Source organism: Erythrolamprus reginae, chromosome 5, assembly GCF_031021105.1.
Source record: "Erythrolamprus reginae isolate rEryReg1 chromosome 5, rEryReg1.hap1, whole genome shotgun sequence".
NCBI lineage: Eukaryota > Metazoa > Chordata > Lepidosauria > Squamata > Dipsadidae > Erythrolamprus > Erythrolamprus reginae.
The window spans coordinates 53,891,644-53,912,276 of NC_091954.1; the positions used below are offsets into that span (position 1 = coordinate 53,891,644).

Consider the following 20,633-nt stretch of genomic DNA (forward strand, 5'->3'; position numbering starts at 1 on the left):
ATTTTCCTCTTCTAGGCAACTTTTGGACATTGGTGTTTACAGTTTACTGACATGGATCACTTCTCACTGGTCAGGCAAAAGCCTCCATCCCAGGTACTCATCCACACTTGCCCTGGCATATCTTGCCACACTTCAACAAAAGCACTTAGAAGCTGATATTACATGGGATGGGGGGGGGAAGCAAATCAATTTACCAACTACTGCTCTTAAATTGTGCTAAAATAAAGCTGTACAAACAGATTATTTTTGTGCCTCACTATTGACGCACGTTAGAGCTCGGCCATCAGAGCAGCACAATTGTGATGTCATATTTTTCTGCTGACTCAAGGATTGGAAGAATGCACATTATTGTGAGCATGAGAAAGCATCTTAGCCTGTGACAGCTGGGTGAAATTGAGAGTGAAATGCCAGCAGATGAACAGAGGATAGTCCTGGTGGTTATCACTGGATTTCTGCCATTATTAGTCATATTTTTCTCTCTGAGTTCTACTTTAAGGTTGCACAGCTCAAAAGGGAACAAAATTGATCAGGAAAATAAACCTTGATTAAAATGGACTTCACAACTCGGTCAAGGTAAATCAATAGATGCAATTTACATAGACTTTGTAAAGCCTTTGATTCAGTAGTACATGACAAATTTCCTTGAAAACTAAAATCTTATGGCATTTCTGGTCCCCTTCATGATTGGATAACTGTGGTCTTGTCAAACAGACAACAACTGGTTAAAATAGGGAGTGTCATATCAAATCTTGCATCTGTCAACACTGGTGTCCCTCAAGACAGTGTTCTAAGACCAACACTATTCAATATTTACATAAACAACCTTTGAGATCATATTATAAGTAACTGTGTTCTCTTTGCTGATGATGTTTAAACTGATGATGTTTAAACTATTCAACACCACTGACAATACGTCTACCCTTCAAAAAGACCTAGACCATGTATCACAATGGTCTGATAACTGGTGACTTCAAATTTCAACCAATAAATGCTCTGTCTTACATATTGGCAAAAAGAATCAGAACACAAAATACAAACTTGGAGGACACAACCTTGTAGATAATCCTCACTCTGTTTAGGACCTTGGAGCACTCATATCTAATTACCTGAATGACAGAGCTATTGTCACAACATTACCAAAAAGGCACTAAGATTTATTAACCTAATTATACCTATTTAAACCTGTTTGTTAACCTATTAAACTGCTAACCAAAGCATACAAAACATTTGCCAGATCAATCCTCGAGTACAGCTCACCCATTTGGATCCTGCACTGCATATTGGACATTAATATAATTGAGAGAGTGCAGAAATATTTCACAAGAAGAGTCCTCCACTCCTCTGCTCGCAACAGAATACCTTATTCCCCCAGACTTAAACTTTTGGGCTTAGAAAACCTAGAGCTACGTCGCCTTCCATCTGATCTAAATGTAGTTCATAAAGTCATCTACCACAATGTCCTACCTGTCAATGAATACTTCAGCTTAACCATAACAACACATGGACACAAAATAGATTCAAACTCAATGTAGACTGCTCGAAACTCGACTGAACAAAATACAACTTCAGCAACAGAGTGATCAGTGCATAGAATGCACTACCTGACTACTGTGGTTTCTTCCTCAAACCCCAAAAACTTTAACCTTAGACTGTCTACAGTCGATCTCACCCCATTCCTAAGTCCGTAAGGGATGTGCATCAGTGCACCATCGTGCCTACTGTCCCTGTCCTACTGTCCTATTGTCCAAATTTACCTATACTTAAACTTACTTTGCTTTTGTTTATGTTCATACCATAGCTATTATCTTATACATGTTTTGACAAATAAATAAATACATACATACATACATACATACATACATACATACATACATACATACATACATACAAAAATAAAATAAAATAAAATAAAATAAAATAAAATAAAATAAAATAAAATAAAATAAAATAAAATAAAATAAAATAAAATAAAATAAAATAAAATAAAATAAAATAAAATAAAATAAAATAAAATAAAATAAAATAAAATAAAATAAAATAAAATAAAATAAAATAAAATAAAATAAAATAAAATAAAATAAAATAAAATAAAATAAATAAAATAAAATAAAATAAAATAAAATAAAATAAAATAAAATAAAATAAAATAATAAAATAAAAAATAATAATAATAAAATAAAATAAAATAAAATAAATAATAAAATAAAATAAAATAAAATAAAATAGAATAAAATAAAATAAAATAAAATAAAATAAAATAAAATAAAATAAAATAAAATAAAATAAAATAAAATAAAATAAAATAAAATAAAATAAAATAAAATAAAATAATAAATAAAAGGTCAAGAGAAGTAGAATTGAGGAGCGTGCCAATGAAAAAACAATGTGGAAATATCTTAAAGACTACTAATATTTTTATAGAAGTATTTTTGTACCTCTTGCGTTGTGTACTTGTTTTATTCTTATTTAAATATTAAATGCTTAAATTTGTATATCACCATGTATCTTCCTTTTTGTAGGTCACTATTAACATTGGTGCAAAGAAGTGAGGTCGAGGACACTTTTATTGTTCTTATGTAAGTATTTGTGTACCACTTTTATTGTTTTGTGTAGTTCATTTATTCTTATTTAAATATTAAATGCACAAAATAATTGATATATCTTCTTTTTTGTAGGTTGTAGGAGCAAAGAAGTGATGCTGTCTTGGCCATGCCCACCCACCCATGACCATCAAGCCACACCCACCAAGCAACAGCAACACGCCTACCCACCCACATAATTGGTAGGAAAACTTTTCACCATTGATTGTATTTCTTTCTCATTTTTCTGATTATTAACTTTAGTTTTCAGGCCACATGGCAAACAAGTCTGCTTTTTTCATATTAGCAGATGGGCCTCCTAACCTAATACATGTTAAAGAAACCAAGAATGTCACTAGCAACGTTAAAAATTTATTAGCTGATTATGGAGAGCATAATTCTGTACACCCTAGACCAGGGGTAGGCAAAGTTGGCTCCTCTATGACATGTGGACTTCAATTCCCAGAATTCCTGAGCCAATCATGCTAGCTCAGGAATTCTGGAAGTTGAAGTTCCCAAATCATAGAAGAGCCAACTTTGCCTACCCCTGTCCTAGACATCTCTAGGACGTACAAATCTAATAAATAATAATAATAATAAACATAAACAAAATACAATTGCTTACATATAAAACCACAATATATGGCCCACACAGTACTGTACTTATTAGCTATGTTCACATAACAAGAACAGCCAGCATATTAAAGGAACTGTCTAAGCTGTATAAATGACCCAGTTAATTATGTCAGAGTTGTTCATATTTATCTCCAAACAGGTCCTGTCTTGTTTAAAGCTGAATTGGCTCTCTCTTTATTGCATGAATTACTTAATAGCCAGTTGACTATATCTCAAGACTGCAGCATCAAATGGATCTCAATTCAACCTTGATGCACCCATTATTATTCCAATACTCCGCAAGCTGTAGTGGCTTCCGGTCAATCTCCAAGTGCAATTGAAAGTGTTTGTTATGATCTACAAAGCCCTACATCGCTTAGGACCAGATTACTTATGGGACTGCTGTCTGTCTCATACATTCCAGTGACCAATCAGATCCCACAGAGTAGGCCTCTTCTGGATCCCCTCAGCCAAACAATGCCGGCTGATGGGACCACATGAGAAGGCCTTCTCTGTGGTGCCTCCGACACTCTGGAACCAGCTTCGCCTGGAGATTTTTACTGCCCCTACTCTCCTGGCCTTCCAAAAGGGCCTAAAAACATCTGCTGGCAGGCCTGGGAAGACCATTGAGCACTGACATCTTGCTCCAGCCTGACTGTTCTTTGATTGTGAGATGAATGGGTTTTTTTTGTAATGCATTTTATTGTTGTTCATTGCCCTGAGTCCGCTAAGAGATGAGCGGCATATACATGTACTTAAATCTAAATCCAAATCTAAAACTGTTGCAAATATGGACCAAAATTCTTCTCAAGGCAGGAAGAGAAGATGTTATCTTTTAGTTACCCTGAGGAAACTGAAACTACAATCTCTCAATATATAAATCTATGCAAGTGGCAGATTTGTGCAACAGGAGATCCAGGAAACATTAATGAACCAAACATTGCAAAATGCAAGAGAGAAATTATTATTATAAAGTAGACAGCTTCACATTCATACATGTATGTATGTATGTATGTATGTATGTATGTATGTATGTATGGAAACTTCAGCCTGATGATGGTGGATGTGATTTCACCGAAACGTCGCATAAACATGCAAAATATTACACAGGGCAAAACCCGAACTCAGAACAATCTACATATATATATATATACATACTTACATTCATACATTTTTATGCTTTAACTTTGTATATATACATTTAGTTTGTGTATGAATGTGTTGGTGGATGTCGGTGTGTATGCATGCATATTTTTGCTTATATATTCAATAAACTTAGTTATGAGTATATATGTTCCAATTTGATCCTAAGAGTTAGCAGACTATTGATTGGCTGCTTGTCAGATGTGCTAACATATATTCTGCTTATTTTTTTATCTCCCAAACATGCCCCTACCCCCAGGGGGGGAAAGGCACTATCACCCTTAGGAAAAAGTTTTAGAGTTCCTCTACTCGATTTGCCATTTGTATCCTTGTTATGTCAATTGATTAGAAGCTATTTCCACTATGAACTGAGCCTTCTCCAATATGGAAACTAGCCCAATTCTATATAGGGGAATTTCCCTACTGAGAATGCTCTAGGGGTTTTCCTTTTCATCCCTGTTATTTCTTGTTTCTTTTAAATTGGTGTGTGTGTGTGAGAGACAGAGAGAGAGAGAGAGCATGTGCATGTGTGCACATACATGTATACATACATACATGCATACATACATACATATGTATGTATGTAACATATGCAGTTTTGGAAACAGGTTAACCAAAATGTTACTTTTTTTCTATCCTGATCCTATAAGAAAAATTGCCCAACTCTACTGTGATTTAGCAGCACTCTGCCTGGGAATTTTCAATTAAATAATTTTTGTTTTGACTGAATTCCATCACCCAATCAATAGGGAGCTTCGGGAAAACTGAGACGGGTCACTTTATTAAATATTAACAGAAAGACCTGCAGGGGTCGCTAAATGGGGCGGAGTTTCCTGAACACAACATACTTGGGCAACTCAAATGGGCGTTACTCCATGTCTGGTCAGGGTGAGGCGTGCCCCGCCTACACCCGACCCGATAGCCACACCCAGCATGTGGGAGGGCTCGCCTTGCATGACCCGGAACCGGAAATGACATAGGTGAGCCCCAAGGGCACCCCCTTCACACCTCTCTGTCTGTGGAGGAAGCTTGAGTTGTGCAATGGGGGTGCCAATCATCTTACTTTTGGAAGAAATTTCCTTACTGATGACACTATAGCATTCCCCCCCTCTTCAAACTAATTGTATCTTTTTTCATGCCCTGAGCCAGATAAGGCATATCTCATTAGAAAGGAAGAGAGAAGATATAACATGAACTTAAAAGCTTCTTTTGAACATTAAAGAACAAGAATCCCTAATCAGCATGGTATATATTTTGTATAATTACATGTTGGCAATCCTTCCTTTGCTCATTAAGCAGAAAAATATAAATGGTGTGTTTCTGCAAGGCAAGAGAACTCTGAGTCTATTATTGTTTATATCTACAAAGTATGCCTAGGATCTGTAGAATCTTCTGTTCTCATAGATATAACTAAAATATTATCATTAAAGCCTATCTGGAAGCAGAAAAATCAGTTTTCAGCCAATATAAACTGACCTAGCTGTTCTAAGGTTATTGCATTTCTTCTTGTCTTTGCATCTGCCAAAACTATTTGCCCGTTTAGAATCTATTCCTAAGACAGAAAGAAAATGAGTGTTTGTGCCTTTTGGCACTATTCGGATGAACTGTGTAGCCAAAATTTGTCAAGATAAAATTTAAAAGATAAAAATAAGCTTCCAGAGATGACCAAACTGCTTTCTGTTGAGCTACAACATTGGTAGTTGATTATGTTTTGGCAGAATCCTGCTAAAAAAACCATGGGGTCACGCATTCAAACTAGATGAATCATGAAACAAATGATCAATAAGTTTCCCCAGCCTTTTTTAAAAATTCCAGATTTTTCAACCCGTGTGACCAATAAGACTATTGCAACTCATGGCACCCACACATTTAATTAGTATCTAATTTTAAAATGTGACGATGAATCAGCATTACGTCTTTTCAGCAAGTATCCTGTGTTTCATGAATGATAATCCTAGTGGGTTTGAATTAATCGGGTGACACTTGTGGACGTGATTTATGTTTCATTAAAATGGTATCCAATCTTGATTTATAATAGCTCACAACCTAATCTATGTTTGTTGTAAATGGTATCAGGAAATTAGGATTAGCTCTACCTAAAGCTCCTCTTTTGTACTTAATTAAATCAAATTTGTCATTGTATTCTCAGAAATCGGTCCAACTCCACTACGATTTTATTCTATTCTTGTTTGAAAGCAAGCTTTGTTGAAAATAGGACATTCTTTTGAGTAGACGTGTATAAACATCCACTCATAGGTATGGTAAATCTTGCAGAGTTCAAGCTACCATTTTGTTTCTAGCTCCAGCCTGATCTCTATTTACCCATTGCTTTAATAATAAGAGAGAGAACATTTTTTAAAAAAAAATTAATTTAAAATTTTTATTATACAAATAATACAAAATATAACATAATACACAAAACATAAAACAATGATCGTAACAATTGAGAACGATCGAATGGCGTGTCGATTGACAAGATACAAATTGTGAACTAGAAAAAGGGAGGGGAAAAAGTAGATAGGGAGAAGGTAGAGAGAAAGAGGGAAAAAGATAGAAAGGACAGAGAACGTAGAAAAGATAGAAAGGGTAAAAGGTTGGCGAGTGTCCGGGGGAGCTGTACTGAGAACGAGAACTGTTTCTTATTTCATTAGCTTGTTACCATGGTTCGGTTTATTTATCAAGATTGGTTAGTGCAGGTGTTGAGTTAATCCAGTTAAAGAGATTTTAGAAAGCAATAGTAAAGATACTGTCAATATATATATAAAGTCTCTTGATATTATATTAAATATAAAATAGCTATATACCAGATTTGTAACTGGTCGTGCTTATATCTAACATATCATTCTTATGGCGTGTTATTCTCACTCTTTTTTCCTATCCAATTATAAAAAGGATCCCAACAGTTATTGAATGTATCCATTGTTTTGTTTCTTACTATTATAGTTAATTTCGTCATCTCTGCGCAGTATGTAATTTTTTTTGTTATTGCATCATTCGGAGGTATCTCCTCATTCTTCCACCACTGCACAAAGGTTAGTCTGGCTGCTGTTGTTAAGTGGACAATTAATTGAATTTGGGATTTAGGTAATTTTTGTCTAATAATGCCCTAAAGAAAACATTCAGGTGTTTTTTCTATTGTTATTTTAAGTATTTCGTCTATCCAAGTTCCAATTTTATTCCAATAGGCTTTAGCTTTTGAGCATTGCCACCATAAATGAAAATAGGTGCCTATTTCTTGGTGACATTTCCAACAATAAGGTGAAAGTTTATTATTTAGTTTTGTTAATTTAATCGGAGTAATATGCCACCTGTAAAACATTTTAACTAAGTTCTCTTTATAGGATGTGGCAATAGTCAATTTATAATTTCTGCTCCAGAGTGTTTGCCACTCCTCTTCTTTAATTTCTTTTTTGAAATCCATATTCCATTGTTTTACATTGATTTTTGTGTTAATATTATCCAATTCATTATAGTTTAGGTAGCAATAGAATTTTTTAATTAATTGTTCTTGGGCTTCTGTACACAGTTTGTCTAACGGTGCATTTTTTATTATTCCAGGGTTACTTTTGTCCTTGTTAAATTTAGTTTGTATCTGTAAGTATTCCCACCATTCCGTTTTTTGACCTAAATTTTCCAATTCTATTCTTGATCTAATTTCCCCGTTAGAATTTAATATATCCTTGTACCTTATTATATTGTTTTTTTATGGAAATTAGGATGCACATATGCTTCTAATGGGGCATACCATGTAGGGATTCCTTTGTAAAGTTTAAACTTAATTTTTTTCCAGGTAAGTATTAAAGATTTCCTAATCAGATGGTTAGTAAAATATTTATGGGTCCTCGGCTTCTCATCCCAAAGATAGTAGTGCCATCCTAAGTGAAGGTCGTGACCTTCTAAGTTAAGTAATCTGGTGTTAGCTAGGCTCATCCATTCTCTCATCCATGTTAGTGAAGCGGCAATATAGTAGTCTTTCCAAATTGGGAGAGCCAGACCTCCTTCATCTTTCCTATCCTGTAGGTACTTTAGCCGAATTCGAGGACGCTTGCTCTGCCAAATGAAGTTACTAGTAATTTTGTTCAATTTTATAAAGAATTCTTGTTTCAATTGAATTGGGATTGTTTGAAATAGGAACAATATTTTGAGCAAAATGCTAAGTTTTATAGCCGCGATCCTCCCAAGTAAGGAGAGTTGTAAATTTTTCCATTTCAACAAATCGAGTTGTATTTTATCTATTAGTTTATTGTAGTTGTTTTCTTTTAAACTGGACACTTTATTTGTCAAATTAATGCCTAGATATTTGATTTTTTTAACTATTTGGATATCAAGTTTGGCTGTTAAGATAGCTTTCTGCGGTTCTCTCATATTTTTGGTTAAAATTTGAGTTTTAGTTTTGTTTATTTTAAGACCTGCTGCTGTGCCATATTCTTCTAGGATGGCCAGTAATTTAGGTCCTGATGCTAAAGGTTCTTCAATGATAAATACCAGGTCGTCCGCGAAAGCTTGTAGCTTATAAGTTTCATTTTTGCATTTTAGCCCTTTTATATCCTCCTTTTTTCTAATGATTCTAGTTAGAACTTCTAATGTTAGGATAAACAGTAGTGGGGACAGTGGACAACCTTGTCTCGTTCCTTTGTGAAGGGAGATTTTTGTCGATATATCTCCATTGAGGATGATATATGCTGATTGGTCTGTATAGATGGCTTTTATTGCGTTTATGAATTTAGGGCCAAATTCCATATATTCAAGTTGTTTGAATATAAATTTCCAGGACACGTTATCAAAAGCCTTCTGAGCGTCAAGAAAAATTAATGCCACTTGTTTTTCACTATGGGCTTCGTAGTATTCGAGGGTGTCCAATACTATTCTGATATTATTCTTGAACTGTCTCCCGGGGAGGAAGCCGTTTTGATCCGAATGTATGAATTGGTTTAGGAATCCTTTAATTCTGCTAGCTAGGATGGAGCTAAAAATCTTATAATCGGCGTTTAGAAGAGAGATAGGGCGGTAATTAGCTATGTCTGTAGGGTCTGTATCTTTTTTTAATATTAGCGCTAGGTTTGCTTCAGTCCAGGATGTTGGAATTATGGCTCTATCTAGGGCTTCGTTTAAAGTTTCTAGCAAGGCCTTTTCCATTTCTTTGGGGAGGTCTTTATAAAATTCGGGTGGGAGGCCGTCAGGGCCCGGGGCTTTGTTATTTTTCTGCCCTTTAATTGCTTCTTTTAATTCTATGTCAGTAATTGGTTTGTTTATTGTATCTATCACTTCCTGGGGTACTTTGGGGAGGTTAGCCTGTTCTAAGATTTCTAGTATTTTTTGGTCATGTTCAATGTTAGCAATATTTTCAGGGTTATCATAGAGTTTACTGTAAAATTCCCTAGCAATCTGTTTTTTCCTCTCCAGGTCATGGCATATTTCCCCATTTGTTGTCTTGAGGCAGTTTATGAGTTTCTTTTCTTTTTGTTTTTTGAGTTTATTAGCTAACCATTTGCTAGGTTTGTTGGCATTTTCAAAGTTATATTGACTACAGCTTTTAATTTGTTGTGCTAGGTTTTGTTGATCTATTAAATTTAACTCGTGTTTTATTTGTGACATTTTTTGTTTGAGTTCTTTTTTGGGGGGATATTTTTGTAGGTTTTCTTCTAAAGATATATATTCTTCTTCAAGTTTAATCAGTTTCTGTTTTTTTACTTTGTGTTCTTTGGCCATATACGAAATAGCTATTCCTCTGGTTACGGCTTTGGCTGTATCCCATACATTTTGAAGGCTAGTGTGTTCTTTAATGTTTTCTTGAAAGAAAAATTTCATTTCTGTTTGTAACTTCTGTTTAAAACTTTCCTGGTTAAGTATAGATTTTTGAAGCGTCCATCTAGGACATTGTTTATTTCCTTTCCATATTACTTTTAGCGCATTGTGGTCTGAAATAAGGTTGGGTTCTATCTCTACAGATTGAAATTTGGTATTGAGTTCTATTGTGGTCCAGACCATATCCAGTCTTGACCAAGATTGGTGCCTATCTGAATAGAAAGTGAATTTTTTGAGGTTAGGATTTCTGTCTCTCCAACTGTCTTTAAGTTTTAATTCTTTAATTAAGTCAAAAAAGGCTTTAGGTAATATTTTTTTCTTGTGCTTATTCCTTTTATCGTTATTATAGTCCAGTTCCTTATCGATTATTCCGTTAAAATCCCCCAATAAGCAAATATTGTCCGTAGCATATTCTTTTATGGTATTAAGTAGTTTTTTTATAAAATCTTTCTTGGCCTTCATTCGGGGCGTAGATATTAATTAAGGTTATTGTTTCTAATTCTTTTTGTAGTTCTAATATCAAAACTCTACCTTCTCTATCTTTATATTTCAGTTTAGCTTGAATGTTGGGATTAATATAACAAATTACACCTCTCTTTTTTTCGGAGGCTAGAGATGTAAACAGGTTCCCAACTTCCTGAATATTGTTCCTCATGACTGTAATCACTGTCATGAAAACATACTTAGTTTATTTGCTCATATGGTCATTGCTGTCTAGTTTGGTAATTTCATATGTTTTATTAGCCTATCTATTCATCCTTTTATCCTGTCAGACCCAAGTATGCTTATTCTACACCAAATGCATTCCACATTTCGAACTGGCTCTTTTATTTTTCAGCCCATTGCAATAGTAACCCTTTTGTGTTTATTCACTGCCATCTACTGCAAGTCAAAGAAGCTACAAGTGAAATTACTCCCAAATCTGTTCAGAAGGCTTAGAAAGACATTCTACACTGAAGACAAACAGGCCTGGCTGTACCTTGGTGGGAGACCACTGAAAAAGATTTGGAAGCTTCTTTGAAATCTGTAAAGAACAAGTTTGTATTTATTTGAAGAGCTATCAAATACATAGCAGAATCAAGTGAATTCTCTCAAATTCATTTTTTCACTATTTCTCTAGACTTAGGCAGCCCTTTCACATATTATATTACTTATTTATTATTTATAACCTGCATTTATTATTTTAACAAATAATGTAAGATGCAACACCTTTCCCCTTATTTTCCCAACAACAACCTTTTGAGGTGGGCTGAATGACCAGCTGGTTTTCATGGCTAAAGCAGGATTTGGACTCATAATCTCCTGCTTTCTAGTATAGTACTTTAACTACAAGAGCAAACTGTTCTTCATTATGATTATCTGATCATTGAATTTCTGGCTATATCTGCTTGTTTTTATTTTTAGAATGAAAAGAGAAATATATAGAATTTATAGAAAGAGAAACAATATAGAGCGCTGGTGAGACCACATTTGGAATACTGTGTTCAGTTCTGGAGACCTCACCTACAAAAATATATTGACAAAATTGAACGGGCGCAAAGACGGGCTACAAGAATGGTGGAAGGTCTTAAGCATAAAATGTATCAGGAAAGACTTAATGAACTCAATCTGTACAGTCTGGAGGGCAGAAGGGAAAGGGTGAACATGATTGAAACATTTAAATATGTTAAAGGGTTAAATAAGGTCACAACAGGAGGGAAGTGTTTTTAATAGGAAAGTGAACACAAGAACAAGGGGACACAATCTGAAGTTAGTTGGGGAAAAGATCAAAAGCAACGTGAGAAAATATTATTTCACTGAAAGAGTAGTAGATGCTTGGAACAAACTTCCAGCAGACGTGGTTGGTAAATCCACAGTAACTGAATTTAAACATGCCTGGGATAAACATATATCCATTGTAAGATAAAATACAGGAAATAGTATAAGGGCAGACTAGATGGACCATGAGGTCTTTTTCTGCCGTCAGTCTTCTATGTTTCTAATATGTGTATTGGAAAATCTTCTGAAACCAGACAAGTCTAAATTTTCACTGGAAATATTTAAATTTATATATACTGGTACATATTAGACTTTGTTTGGTAGCTACCTTAGCCAAAATCTTTGCTGTCCTGCAAATATATGCTCAAACATTTTAAAAGCCAAAAGCATTCAACAATATGATTTGTTTTTTCCATTGTAATGTAACTTTATATCAGGGCTGGTATTGTCAATGAGCAAAGTGCAGCTCCGGCCAGCAAAATAACACTATATAAAGAAACCTATTACCAGGGGACTTGAGATGGATATTTTCTTGTAATATATCTAGCAATCATTATTAAATTGGCCTAAGCAAGCTGGAATACTGTATGTTCCAAATATATTTTAACAGGGCAGAAATGTCCCTCTGCAGCCTGAATTCTGTTTCCTCCAGCCTTTGGAATATGAAATCCTTTAATAAAAGGAAAGAGGTAAATGAATTTTGGGGGGGGGGGTTGCAACTCCTCCTTTACATTCAGAAAGGCCAAGAGAGAGAGAGAGAGAGTCCTGGCCTGCAAATTTAGCCATAGGAGGCAGATGCTTCTGTGTTTACAAAGAAAACAAATGTTGCATAGATATCACTGTTTCCCAAAGTTATGTCATCCAAAGGAAAATAAATCATGTATACTTTTCAGGAAAGTGGGGAGCAGCACTGCCTGCAGCCAAAAAATGATTCAAGAACTATGTGCTGCAACCAAATGGCACTTTTAAAAAAAGGAAAGTTCTGGATCTCTAGAAAATCAAAAATTTTGGATAATAATCTGGACCATTATTTCTAACAGATACTGTTTTTCTGTTATACCTCTGTTCAGCTGAGTATGAAGTTATGGCTTCAAATACTCATCAGATAGCTGAGAAATACCTTCTATCGAAGTTCATGGCTAGATCAGGATGAATCTTTTTATAGTCCTTCCTTTACTTTTGCTCCAGATTCTGAAAGCTGGGTCATAACAGCAGGTAACCTATGCCTATAATCAGTGGGACTGTGTTTTCCCCCTTGCATTCATAAAAGGTTGATACTTCCGCAATGGGATCTTCCTCCACAAGGCTTATATTCTATGTAACATACTTTTCTGTCTTCTTCCTCTTCCCTTCCTCTTCTCTTCCAACCAGATACCTTCCAGGTGGCCACATACAGTAGTTGAAAATGTCCCACCTATCTTATTTGATTGGTCCATTCCAAACACCTGAGAGACCCAGGGTGGTTTCAGAGGAAGCTTAGAGATTTCTCCCAAACTCTGTTACATAGTTCTGTCGAGGTTCTTGATGCAGCTTAGAATGAGCAGGTGACCGAGGCCATGGACCAAACTGTGCAAACTTTCTCTATGTGGATCTCATAGAGCCCCATGGTTTACTGAATGATTCAGGGAGATGAAGCAACAAAAGAGATGCCTACAGTGCTACTGGAGGAAGACAAGGAGTGAGGATGATCTAGAAGAGGTAAGAGATATCCTATATAAGTCCTATATTAGGACTTAACTGGTGATCATAAGGTCAGTGAAGCAGAATTCCATATTTGCTCTCATTGCATCAGTAGATAGCCAAATACCCTGTTTCCCCGAAAATAAGACGTACCCCAAAAGTAAGGCATGTCAGAGGTTTTGCAGAATTTGCTAATATAAGGCACCCCCCGAAAATAAGGCATAGTCAAGTTTACATACAGTACGGTGGAAAAACATACGGTACCATTCAAAGCTGTTCATAGCAGTACCATAATAATGTGGCGTCTCCTGCTGGCCCCCTCCATTGCTTTTTACCGTCCAGTACAGCAGACACAGTCTGCTGCTGTCTCACCGCCATTACAGTCTCCACTACAGTGCGTAGTGGAGTTCCTCTGGTGGCCAAAAGCTGCAATAGCGGGAGTATAATGTACCATATAAGTGCCGTCGTTTGTGTGTGTGGGTGCCATACTGACAGGTACCGTACTGTAATCAGTGTACCGTATGGTACACTTTCTTTGGGGGTGTCAGCTTTTCTGCCTGTGAATTTGTCTTATTTGAGAAATATAAGGCACCCTCCGAAAATAAGACGTAGCACAACTTTTGGAGCAAAAATTTATATAAGACAGTGTCTTATTTTCGGGGAAACACGGTAGGCTTTTTTTAAAAGTACAGTGGTACCTCTACCTAAGAACGCCACTATTTACGAACTTTTCCAGATAAGAATCGAGTGTTCAAGATTTTTTTGCCTCTTCTCAAGAACCATTTTCCACTTACAAACCTGAGCCTCCAAAACTGTAACCGGAAAAGGCAGAGAGAAGCCTCGGTGGGGCCTCTCTAGGAATCTCTTGGGAGGAAACAGGGCCGGAAAAGGTGGGGAGAAGCCTTGGTGGGGCCTCTCTAGGAATCTCCTGGGAGGAAACGGGGCCTCTACCCTCCCTGTGGTTTCCTCAATTGCACATATTATTTGCTTTTACATTGATTCCTATGGGAAAAATTGCTTCTTCTTACAAACTTTTCTCCTTAAGAACCTGGTCACGGAACGAATTAAGTTTGTAAGTAGAGGTACCACTGTATAGCCCATGCAGGTTCATTATGAAAAATACTCTTGGTATCTGTCAGATAAGGTCAGCCCACTTTGCTTGGAGTTGAATTCTAGCTGGGCAGATCCTTTGGAGATGACAGTATCTGAGTCTGGTTATCCAGATGGAGTTTGAGTAGTTTCTCTTGAAGAAGTGGGGGGGTCATTGTTACCCATGCCCTTCCTGGTTGGTTTTCTGGGAGGTGGCAGGTGTTTGGATACAAGTGGTGGTTAATGTCTCTTTGTAGGAGAAGGTGGTACAGCTGAGTCAACCTTGAACTGGTGATGAGATTTGAACCTCTGACCTACAGATCTACAGTCAGCTTCAGTGGCCTGCAGTACAGCACTCTACCTGCTGCGCCACCCCGACTCTATATTGATATTGATTTGAGAGTTGATATACCATATCTCAAAATGCCATCCTATTGTATCAGTCAATTTTCAACCAGCTTTCAATTTTTTCTGGTTAGGGAAAATTGAAGAAAAAGTGGTTGGCACACAGCTACAGCCCTGAATTAAGTGGACTACTTGGGCCCTCTTCAATCTAGGTTCAGGCCTTGGCACAACACTGAAACAACATTGGTCACATTTGTTGATGACCTTTGGAGAGCTTGATATGGAGCAGTGGTGGGTTGCTACTGGTTTGGACTGATTCACGTAAACCAGTGACGGAAATTTGGCCACAGTCGCTGAACCAGTAGTGAAGGTTGGCTTGCCACGCGCCCCCCAAACTAGTACTCTGGTCAATGCTGCTTGAAAGCGTCTGGCAAATAACCCTTCGCACATGCACAAAAGCTTCTGAGCATGTGCAGAGAGTCAGTGCCTGGATGTGATGCACTTCCGATGCTGTGCGCGCACTTCCAAACTGGTAAGGAAAGTAAGAAAAACTCATCCATGATATGGAGATGGTGCAACCATTCTGGCCTCCTGGACCTATCAGCGGACTTTGATACTACGACCATAGTATTCTTCTGGACTGGCTTTGGAGGGTTGGGAATGAGAGGCACCTGAGTTATGGCAGTTCTCCTCCTTGTTTTTATGGGAGGGGAGAGGTCAAATCATAGGACCTTGAAATGTGGTGCGCTAGAGGGGAATTGGTAACTTGCAGCCTGTGGATAATATGTAGCCCTTTTTTTCCCCTTCCAAACCCAGAAGCTCTGAAGATTGTACTGCTAATATCTGGTTTAAAACTCCATTGTAAATATCCAGCATGTGTGTGTGTGTGTGTGTTTAAGAGAAGACAAACTAGAATAAGTGCATTAAGTCTCAAGTAGGAACAGGCAGAACTTTTTTACTTTCAAAAAGCCTCCCTAAACTTCTTTAAAAAAATTAATCTGGAGTAGAAAAGGCCATCTTATGGTTTCATGTTATATCACCACCACATTCCCTGTAAGAACTGTAAAAAAGGGTTTAAGTAAGGTTTTCAGCTTAGAATGCCTAATTTAATAATATATTGCCTCGCTATATGTTGGTGTCTTTTGGTTCTATATTTTTTGAGTTTATAACACAAGTAAATGAAGAATTGTTGCATTGGATGAAAAAAAATTGCAACAATTCACAGCAATATCATTCTAATGATAAAGTTTCTCATTTTTTAATATGTAAAGCATTGCCCCCAAATCAGTTGGCACTATCTGTTTGGATGAGGAAGTAGGAAAAATAAATGCAAACTTCTGAGCAATAAACCAAGTATTTGTACTAATGCTATGCTGGAATGTATTTTGCAGTTTCTAAAAGTCTCCGCCCCTTGCTAAAGAAACTTTTAATTTTGTACCTTATTCTCAGGCTGCTGAGAATGTCTTTCGAACTTCCCTTGACATTGTTTCCAACTTACTATTAGAGATTGCAACCTGCTAGTTTTATTGTTTTTCTATAACTGCATATTTCCAGCAATCTAAAACTCCCTGGCTGACCACACTACCTGTTGTGAAAAAACTTAATAGAGGAGTTATCATTATCAGTTTCCTGGGATTTAAGTGTGAGAAACAAGGGAGGCTACAAACTACTGGCAAAAATGATAACACAAGAGCAAACACACATATTCTTCCATCACCTTGAATGTAAGCAAGACAAAAACATTGCTAATTGCCCTATAAAAAATTTGACCGGAATCCTCCTGTCTTGAAAGAAAATTTGAAAAGGACATTATTATCTTTCATCGAGTTCAGTGACAACTGTTAGGGAAAAAAACACTGAAGAATGTTTTCTGTGCAACATTAATCTTGGTGGTAGATATATACACAAGTGGAACCCATACTTCGTATGCTGAGACTCTACTACTGCAGAGAGGTTCACATGACCTCTCTAAAGTGCTGAAAGAATGCATGGGGAGATACAGTTACATAGGCTTTCGGTTACACTTCCAGCAGTCACACAGTTGTTATTCCTTGGCAACACACTGTCCAAACTTTAGAGTTGAGAAAGGGCTCCAAGTTCTCCCAAATAAGGGAGAACTTACCTAAATTCCATACTAACAATAGCATTGATGGAGTATCTATACTTACATAGGTGTAGCTATCACACCTATGTAGACCTTTCACATTTCAGGCAGGTAAAATACAAGAACATGATTCTGCAACCCAAAGTATTCTTTGATTATAAAAACAGAGAGGTCAACATTAGTCCATATTACCCCAGAACCCTTTCCAACGCCAGTGTTCACCGGTTGTATAGTTGTCTGACTAAAGCTTCAAATGTTGATGGTACATCTAGTGCTACATTAGAACGTATATCTGATGAATAATACTTTATTATACTTTGTTGATGCCGCAGCAAAACAGACCCCAGGTGTCACAAAGTGCCAGATGCTTCTTCTTAATAATCTGCCACTCCTGTTTAATACAGTCCCAGAAGACACATCTAACAGCATGATGAGGTATTATCTATTAGGCCAAACACAAGGTTTCTACTCTAAGGAGCCTCCAATCCAAATTACACCGATAACCTAATGAGACCATACACAACAGCAGCATAAAAGGGTGTGAGAGACAGAAGGGAGAATATCACACAAAATGAGAAAGGGACTCTGGAGGAAACATAAATTATAGAGAGCAGAGGCACCATAATTAGGTATATTGCATTCTTAGTGTAAGAAAGAAAGCAAAGAGATACTGATCACAGCCAAAGCATATATTGCAAAAACAGCGGGGATTAAAGTAGGCCATGATGGGTCAGATTAGCTTTTGCCAACCTGCGACCTCCCACTCCCCCTATTTGTATGAGTTTTTAATTTTCATAAGCCCCAGCCAGCAAACAGATGTTGTAAACTCAACATATCTCAACATGCCAGGAAAATTGTTTTAGGCCAGGAAAACCCGTATCTTGTTGGGACTGGGATAGACGTTCACTATGGAATCTCTGAATTCTATATGAGGTCAGACACAAGGAGGACCACTTGGCTTAATATGAACAGCATTTAGTCTCTGAGTCTTTGGAGAGGGGCAGCATAAAAGTCCAAATAATAAATAAATAAATAATTTTAGACTTATATACAACTTCATAGTGCTTTTACAGTCCTCTCTAAGTGGTTTACAGAATCAACATATTTTCCCCAATGATCTGGGTCCTCCTTTTACCCACCTCAGAAGGATGGAAGGCTGAGTCAACCTTGAATGGGTGGTGAGATTTGAACTGCTGAACTACATCTAGCAGTTAACTGAAGTAGCCTGCAATGCTGTACTCTAACCACTGTGCCACCCCATCTCTTAAGCTGGAGCTTAAGAAGTCCACATATTTCAAAACTTGCAAATAGTTTTTTTAAAAAGATTTAAACCGTGTTCCACATAAAGTTTAAAGCACTTGTGTCTTATTTTATTTTTACATGTTATTATTTATTTTATTTTGGTGGGCCCTCCAACAGCTGGGAAAGGCCTGGGGGCTTTCTATTCTCTGAAAGAGGCTGATTGGAGGAAGTATCTGAAAGAAAAATATAAAGATGTCTACACTTGCTACGGGAACTAAGGCAAAAAACGGATTCTTTTAAAAGAAAACTAGTAGAAGGAAAAGGGTGAGAACAGAACTCATGTAATTGAAAATATGAGATAATATAATTACAGCAGAGATTTTACTTATGAATGGAATTGAACCACAAATTATAATTCTGTTTTATCCACCTTTATCTTGTACTGCTGACGAATGCATCCTAAAAAGGGAAATTATTGTAAAAAACATATTTTATAAGATTCTTGCCTCTTTATGCAAGAATTTTTTGAAATGACCAGAGTGCCTGAGAACAGCCATCAAACGTTTCTTAGGTATTAGAGTTTTATTTTAAAAAGTGTTTCTGTGTCCAGTCTTTACTTGGGAAGTATAACTATTACATTTCTTTCCCTCTCTCCATTTCTTCCACCATGAATAGCTCCACTTAGCCCACTCAGCAAGTCTTTTGGAAAATAACTAAGCGGATTTTCCTCTTCAGATTAAATTATCTCCAATGATCTTCCCCTGAGCAAATCAGCAGGAAGTTGAAGCAGAAAAGAATTGATTGTGGTTCTAGTATAGACAAAGATGGGTGCACTTATTTCAACATCATTGGATAAATTAATAAAGGAAGATGTGAACTTCCATCACTGAGATTCATATGATATGATTTCAGAAAGGCTGTTCTTTAAACCTGAATTTTGTTGGCACATTTAGAGCATTATTTTTGTTTAATTTGTAGTTATATTTACTGCTTTGATTAGCATTGGTATACCTACTAACAAAGTAAAATAAAATGTTATTATGGATGGATGAGTAAGATTGAAACTATTACGGATTGGATCTTGATTAAATAACAATTTAATTAATTTGTCTGGTCTATGCAATCTACTAAAACTTATTTCCTAGTTCAAGACTGTATCTATTGCCTTATATAATGACCACTGAAATCAAGTAGACAAATCATTATTTATAGTTCTCAACTTATGACATCTTAATAACTGTACAAAGTTATAACAACAATGAAAAACGTGACTTACACACTTACAATCATCACAATGTCTCCACAATCAAGTGATCAAAATTTGGGTGCTTGGCTACTGGTGTGTATTTATAACAGTTGCAGCATCATAGTGATCACAGTTTGTGATTTTCCCAGGGGGCTTCTGACAAGCAAATTCAATGGTGAAAACCAGATCCGTTTAATGACCACAGCAAAAAGGGTAATAAAACCAGGCCGAGTGACTAAACAACTGCATTACTTAAGGACTGAAGTTCTAGTCCCAACTGCTTTATACCCTGAAGACAATCTGCATATCATCACGATCATATGGAACTAATTTAGTATGGACTATGGGTAAAATCCAATTTGCAAAAACAGATTTCTGTAATGCTAGTAGCCTTGCTTTTTCTTGATACCGTCCACAAATTCTCAGAATTCTCAGGGTGCCCTAACTGCTCTTGCATAGCTTAAAATCCTTCGCTATAGGAAAGGAATTCTCTTTTTCGAATGCTGCTGGTAGAGGCAATTTTGTTCCAATTTGATTTAGAATATCAGTTTTCTATCTATGCATCGTGAATTTTTTTCATTATCCAAATTGATTTGCCAAAGCTTTGTCAAATGAGTTTGCTGCAACAAAACTTTACACAGGTCCATTATCTATGTGGAAACATAGCCCCTGTGCCCTCTCTGAGTAATGCCCATGAAAGTTAAATACGTAAATAAATAAATAACATATGCTATGAAATCTTGCAAAATTGCAGGAAGACATATGAGATCTGATTGATGGCCAAAATCCCATAAGTGTTCAGCCATTTTTAATGTCTTTTAATTTTATCTTTATATTATGTTAGCTAGTTGTTCCATTTGCACTAAATAGTTTAATGATATCTAATGCCTGCAAAGAAGGCCACCTGTTCTATTATTAATAATACTAGTGGGGGACTTTCATCATACGTTTGCCGACTTTCATCATACGTTTGCCAAGGCTAAAGTGGTCATATACATTCCCCCATTTCCCCTTTGCTCTGTTGTCT

The 20,633-nt window shown here is 36.4% G+C and overlaps 1 long non-coding RNA gene across 3 annotated transcripts in view; it reads left to right on the forward strand.

Moving 5' to 3' along the window:
* The window catches only part of LOC139167761 (uncharacterized), a 150,936-nt gene that overhangs the window by 73,018 nt on the left and 57,285 nt on the right, over positions 1-20,633 (forward strand). For all 3 annotated transcript variants that reach the window (XR_011559188.1, XR_011559187.1, XR_011559186.1), the window contains exons 3-4: positions 2,520-2,576; positions 2,676-2,782. This is a non-coding gene — a long non-coding RNA (uncharacterized lncRNA). The remainder of the gene's footprint in view (positions 1-2,519; positions 2,577-2,675; positions 2,783-20,633) is intronic.